Source organism: Balaenoptera musculus, chromosome 5, assembly GCF_009873245.2.
Source record: "Balaenoptera musculus isolate JJ_BM4_2016_0621 chromosome 5, mBalMus1.pri.v3, whole genome shotgun sequence".
NCBI classification, from domain to species: Eukaryota; Metazoa; Chordata; class Mammalia; order Artiodactyla; family Balaenopteridae; genus Balaenoptera; species Balaenoptera musculus.
The window spans coordinates 112,122,591-112,129,190 of NC_045789.1; positions in this window are offsets into that span (position 1 = coordinate 112,122,591).

A 6,600-nucleotide genomic window follows, 5' to 3' on the forward strand; every position below is an offset into this window, starting at 1 on the left:
GTCCATTTTAAGTGCATATTTTGATGAGTTTTAACAAACATGTACACCCATGTAACCATGTCACCACCATAGTCAAGAGATAAACATTTCCATTTTCCCCCAAAAGTTCTCTGGTGCCCTTTGTAATCAATTCCCCTACCCCTGGGCCCCTGCAACCAGTGATCTACTTTCAATCATTATGGAGTAGCCTGTTCTGTAATTTCATATAAATGGAAATATATACTATATACTCTTTTGTGTATGGTTTGCTCAGGATAATGTTTTTAAGATTCACCCATATTTTCTGTATTAGTAAGTTTGTTCATTTTTACTGCCAAGTGATAATATATTGTATGGATTTACTACAATGTGTTTATTCATTCTCCTGTAAAGGATGTTTTGTTGGCTTCTAGTTTTAGGCAACTATGATAAAGCTGCTATGAACATTCTTGTACAAGTGGTCATATATTTTCCTTTTGCTTGGATAAATAACTAGGAGTGGAATTGTGGGTCCTGTAGTAACTATATATTTAACTTAAATGGAACTGTCAAACTATTTTCCAAATGGTTGTATCATGTTATTTTTCCACCAGCAATGTATGAAAGTTCTGCTTGTTTTTCATGGTTGCTAACACTTGGTATTGTTTGTCTTTTTATTTAGCCATTCTAATAGGTATAGAATAGTATCCTACTGTGGTTTTAATTTTGTATTTTCCTTTTGACTAATGACGTTAGCATCTTTTCCTGTTTATTGGCCATTCATATATCTTCCTTTTTGAAGTGTCTGTTAAAATATTTTGCCAACCTTTAAACCCTTAATTAAAGTTTTTAAATTGTCTGATTCCTTCTGAATATCTGGGACAAGACCCATGAAAGCATCTCTCTTGATGGTGGTTCCAGTGTAAGAAGCTCCTGAGCCAAATTTAACTAAGATTTAATACTTGAGGTGACTGATGCAACACAGTGGGATAGAGAACAAAAGAGCAAAGAATATTGAGAATTGAATCCAAAGAAAAGTTGAGACAGCAAAAAGAGAAAACACAACATAGTTGGCGGTCAGGATCAGGAGAGAATCAGGCTTTAAAAATTGCTTAAGGATAAATTTCAAAACAAGGACTGTGAACACGGAATGTAAGGTAAAGTTCTTTTATGTGGTACTGAGTGTTTTTATGGAGTCAGGCATGGATATTTACAGAAGTCAAAGAAGACTGGATGAATATGAAAATGTCACCTTCATAAGCTTTCATCTTGTTGGTTTGAGTTTAGTACTTTAATAGTAAGTCAAGTTGTCACTGACTTCTTGTCCTAACCGAGAAAGCAGCCTCTAGTTAACAGAGCAAGAGATGGAGTTTAGAAAACGTGGCTTTTACTCTGATATGTTTGTGATTAACACATTGTAACCTTGCCAAAATACTTCATCTGTCTACATCTCAATTTCCCCAGCAATCATATATAAGCAGCTTGATTTACAGAAGCTGTATCCCTAACCTTTTGCACAAGTAAGAGCAAACATGCAACAAAATACTCTGTATTAATACCATGAGCCCCAGAAATCTTCACAGAAACTCTAATACTAAAGATTGCTCGTAGTCGTGCTGAATGTGTAGTCTAACCACAGAGAGGTTGTGCAAAATGCTTTCACTACAAAAATTAAATAATACGTATAAAGTGAAAGGTGCAAGTTCAAGAATACCATCTGACACACTTGCCTTCAGCACTGCCACATCAGGAAAGCAGGGGTGTGATCACAATGCTCGCTTCCTGGTGTTATTCCTTTGCTTTTTTTTCTACATCTTTGGATTGCAGTCATGTCAGCCTTCCTCAGTCAGAGAAATCACAATGACTTAGGGAAGCTGAAGGAGATATGCTGAGAGCCTCCTTGCACATGTCTCTCAGCCGCCCTGGAGGAGTACATCAACATTCATCTCTGAACCTTTCTGAGGGAAGGCTTATCATAGGGTCCCTGTTTCAGCAAGCACATACAGAATGCCCACTCTGGACACTGCAACAGCAAGCAAGGCTTACCTTAGTTTTCTACTACATTATTTTCCTTTTAGGGGAAACATGCTAGTAGCATTGGCTGGCAGAAAAGTAAAAAGAGAGCAAGATCTCTACAATGTCTATCTCCCTTGATATTTTCACTGACGTTGTGTCTGCAGAGAATTTTTTTATACCATAGATATTTTCATTACAGATTAGGGAAAATGGAAAAACCTAAGTTACTATCATTTTTATATAAAGTAGAAAACAAAAAACATATATCTTAAAACTTAAGGTTAAATAAAAGTATTTGCTTGTGCAATAACAAATAAACTGAAATAAAAATAGACAAGATGGAATGATAACTTCAAAAAACTAAACAACATAAAGGAATTAATTTTTGATACAATCAACTCGGTGCTTTGCAATGACCTAGAGGGGTGGGATAGGGAAGATGGGAAGGAGCTCAAGAGGGAGGGGATATGGGGACATATGTATGCACATGGCTGATTCACTTTGCTGTACAACAGAAACTAACACAGTATTGTGAAGCAATTGTACTCCAATAAAGAACTATTTACAAAAATTTTTTTTCTACAGACAAGTCTTCAAATTTAATCAACTCCATCCATAGGAAAAGGATAAAGAGCTATCATATGCAACTCAGAGAAGAGGAAACCCAAAAGGTTAACAAGAAAATGAAGAGATGTTCAAGTTCATTATTAACCAGAGATATGCAAATTTAAACCCCTGTGAAATTTAAGTCTAAACGCTACAGACTAGCAAAAATCATAAAGCAACAGGAAGTCAAGCCTTGATGGGAATGTGGTGCTATCGGGCATAGTAGGCACTGTTGGTGTGTCAGCCACCCTGGAGAAGAGCACAGTGGCAGTATCCAATCAAGTTAAATATTTTCCTGGGTATTTGTCCCATAGAATTCCAACAGATCTATAAGTGGGAAAGCATGACGATGTTCATCATAGTGTTGCTGGTGGTGATGGGCAGTAGAGGCAATCTGGATGTCCTTCCTTGGGCAAGTGGACAGATACAATATGGTGAACATTATAAAGTACTATGTAGTAGTTAGAATGAACACACCAGATAGAGTGGGGGAAAAAATGTGCAAACAAAAATGATAATAGCACAATAACATTTATGTGATTTTTTAACCATTAATGTATCCTTTATGTACACATTAAGAAAAATATACATTTAAAACAATCAACATGTTCAAAAGAATAGATGTTGTATATATTAAAATGATTGCCCTTAAAGAACAGGTATGTAAATGGGAAATAAAAATAAGAGTAAGTAAATAAATAAAACAAGAGAGGGGCCTTGTAGGACAAATGATGATGGATAACCTAAGACCAAAAATGATAATCAAAGAGGGAGAGAGAGAGAGAGACAGAAACAGAGACAGAGAAAGAAAATGCTACTAGTACCAAAATAATTAACTACTGCCTCATTTTTGTCTCCATACCCTTTTTTGTGAAAGTAACAGGCTTCTAGAGCACAGATAAACCAGAAATATTTTTTATAGGGAGAGAAGTTTTCTTTAGAGTATGAAGATAGAGAGAGCTTTGATCATATTACTCCTAAAATTCATCTTGCCACACTGTGACAACCAACAGAGAGAAATAGATGCTATTGTAATAGCCAAGTTAGCCACCTTTAAAATAAGGCCCTTTATGCCACTGTTAGCAAACCAACTTAGAAAAGGTAGGGCTAGCCTAGAGCACATAGTAAACATAATATGCTTATGTTAACCCTCAGAAAGGATAGCACCCCCAATATCTTTACAACATACCAATCCTCTGGATTTATCGTTAGGAATATACTTTAAAAACTATGAAGATGTACCTTTACTTGTTTCTTTTAAAAAGTAAAATCAATCTCTGGAAATCTCTAAGAAAAATAATAACAATTGAACTCTACCTTAGAGAGTGTATAGATGAACTTGGGCTTGGAGGAAGGATTGAAATATTTCAAAACTCCTGTCTTCTATAAAGAATAATCTGTCCCTTTTATTGAATAACTGCCTGATGAATTTCAGTGGCCCAAGAAAGACAGAAAGTGAAAGCAGCGTGCCAGCTCCTACATTTAAAGTGGTGTTAACAGCTGCTGTGGGGAATAATGGGATTCCATGATCAAATAGTTTGATAAACTGTGGGTTAAAAGAAGTTTCACATACATAAACTACAGGACTTGTCAAGCCTATACTATGCCAATGTGCACTGTGAATATTCCAGATGTAAATAGGACCCAGAATTTCCTGATTTCTCTAACTATGGACACCGTTCAATATCGAGAACTTTGGGAGACTAGTGTTCTTTCACATATACATCAAGAAATGTTACTCTAGGTCAGGCATTACCATATCCAGTTGATCATCAAAATCAGCTGGAGATATACGTAGATATATGTAGACAGCTATAGCTTTATAGATATATAAATATAGACTGTGGGTACCATCCAGACTGACAGACTCAGAATTTCTGGGGAAGATGAGGAAAAGAGCATAGGAAGTCCAGAAATTTGTGTTTTTAATAAACTCTCCAGGTAATTTTGTTAATTAACCCAACTGGAATATCATGCATAGATAAAGACTTAGGTATACAAGGCTTTTCTAAAGTCTTTGTGTAGTTTTAAGCTTTAATAATTTCAGAAGCATAATGCTACAAACTTAGAAAAAACATTCAAAAGGTCATTTAAATTTTTTAAATACTGATGTTTCTTGTTAAAATTTAACATAACCACTGTCTCATATTACACATTACTGTAGCCGATTTTCAAACTTTGCAAAAAAAATTACAAGGATTGCATTTGTAATCCTAGCCTTAACATCACTCAAAGAATGAGGTATTGAAACATATACAACAGTTTTGATGTCACCCCACAAGAGTCTAAGGGATAGAGATCAGGTTACCAAAGTGGCCAAGGAAAAGGACTTTTTCTACCAGAAACTGTGGCAGTGGCACAAAAAAAAGTTTAAAATTTACTTTTTATTCTTTTTACTTAAGCCATTACTTCAACAATCTGTTATTGTATCTGAAGTGTAATAGCATTAGATACTCATTATGATTATTTGAGGAATAAGAGGGCCCAAACTGTTTTCTACATTATCAAAGTAAATTTACATTCACTATAATTGCAATGTGTATATACTTTTAAGAAAAGTAGCAATCCATGAACTGCACAATTGTTAAGTCTTACCTTAACAAGATTTTCATTTAACAAAAATGCCCATTCCTTAATCATTACAGGTAAATGATAAATTAAAATTCTCATTTAAATAAAGTTGCAGAGAGTAATATTTGTAGAGAGGTATTTGAATAAAACTGTTTAGTAATAAAAATTGTGGAGATGATTTTTTTAAAAAGACCTCACTAAATCTTTACAGTGTAAATGCACGATGTTCTTCTTATAATTGACTAGTAATGAATGGAACGTATCAAAAACAGGTACTTAAAGACTAAAATGTATTTCAGTAGGACCAATCCAAAGTGTACGGACTAGGCATCTACTTACAAGGAGTCACTGGAGGAGTATCAAAATCTGTGGAGGACCCAAGATGCAATAGAAAGAGGAAAAAATTAGAGCTTGTTTGATTAGGTCTCATGAACTACACTGACATACATAGGTCAGTTTATCTATTTACCTATATTACCAATATCAGAGGCCTCACTTGTAAAAGCAAGGTCAGCCTCTCTATCCAAGCTGTTGTAGGATGATAGAGACTACTCATTCATTTATTCATTAATAACTATATTTAGATACCATTAAACCCTGGTGGTGATAAGAAAAGGAGATAGAGTCATGTGAGAAAGTGATTCTGTATGTGTGTACATATGGTTGAGTAGACAAGGAAGTCAAAGATATGTGAGCCGAAATAATACATGGGAAAGCAGTTGGTATACATATTAAGCACTCAAAAAGTTTATGTATATTGTCTTCACAAATGTCCCAATTTTGTCCACAAATATCTTTCACAAATAGCTACACATAATGATAAAAAGTCTCATCCAATTTTGGCACAAACACCTGCTTTTCAGAAAGCTTTACTAAAATTCAGATTAGAAAATACTGTAAAGGAGAGGGTGAAAGAAGGAACTAACAGTTTCAGAGAACACACTATTACTTAAAATTCTGAAAACAATCCAGTGAGGTTGATACTGTTAATACTCCCATTTTAGAACTGAGGAAATTGAAGCTCAAAGAAGTTAAATGATTTTCCTAAAGTTATATAGCTAATATGTAATGATACTGAAGTTTGAACATGCATGTGTCTAACTCCAAAGTCTTTTCTTCACCAACATTATCACCAGAGATGGAATTACCATGAAGAAATGATATTTAAGCTTCTGGGCCTCATAACCACATGAGATTTTTGCAACACCCTCAGGAGGACCTTTAGCAACGTGGATAAAGAATGTAATCAATTCACACTGATGAAATAAATTGAAGATGACATAAACAGATGGAAAGATACACAGTATTCTTGGATTGGAAGAATTAATATTGTTAAAATGACCATACTACCTAAGGCAATCTATAGATTCAGTGTAATCACTATCAAACTACCAATGGCATTTTTCACAAAACGAGAACAAATAATTTTAAAATTTGTATGGAAACATG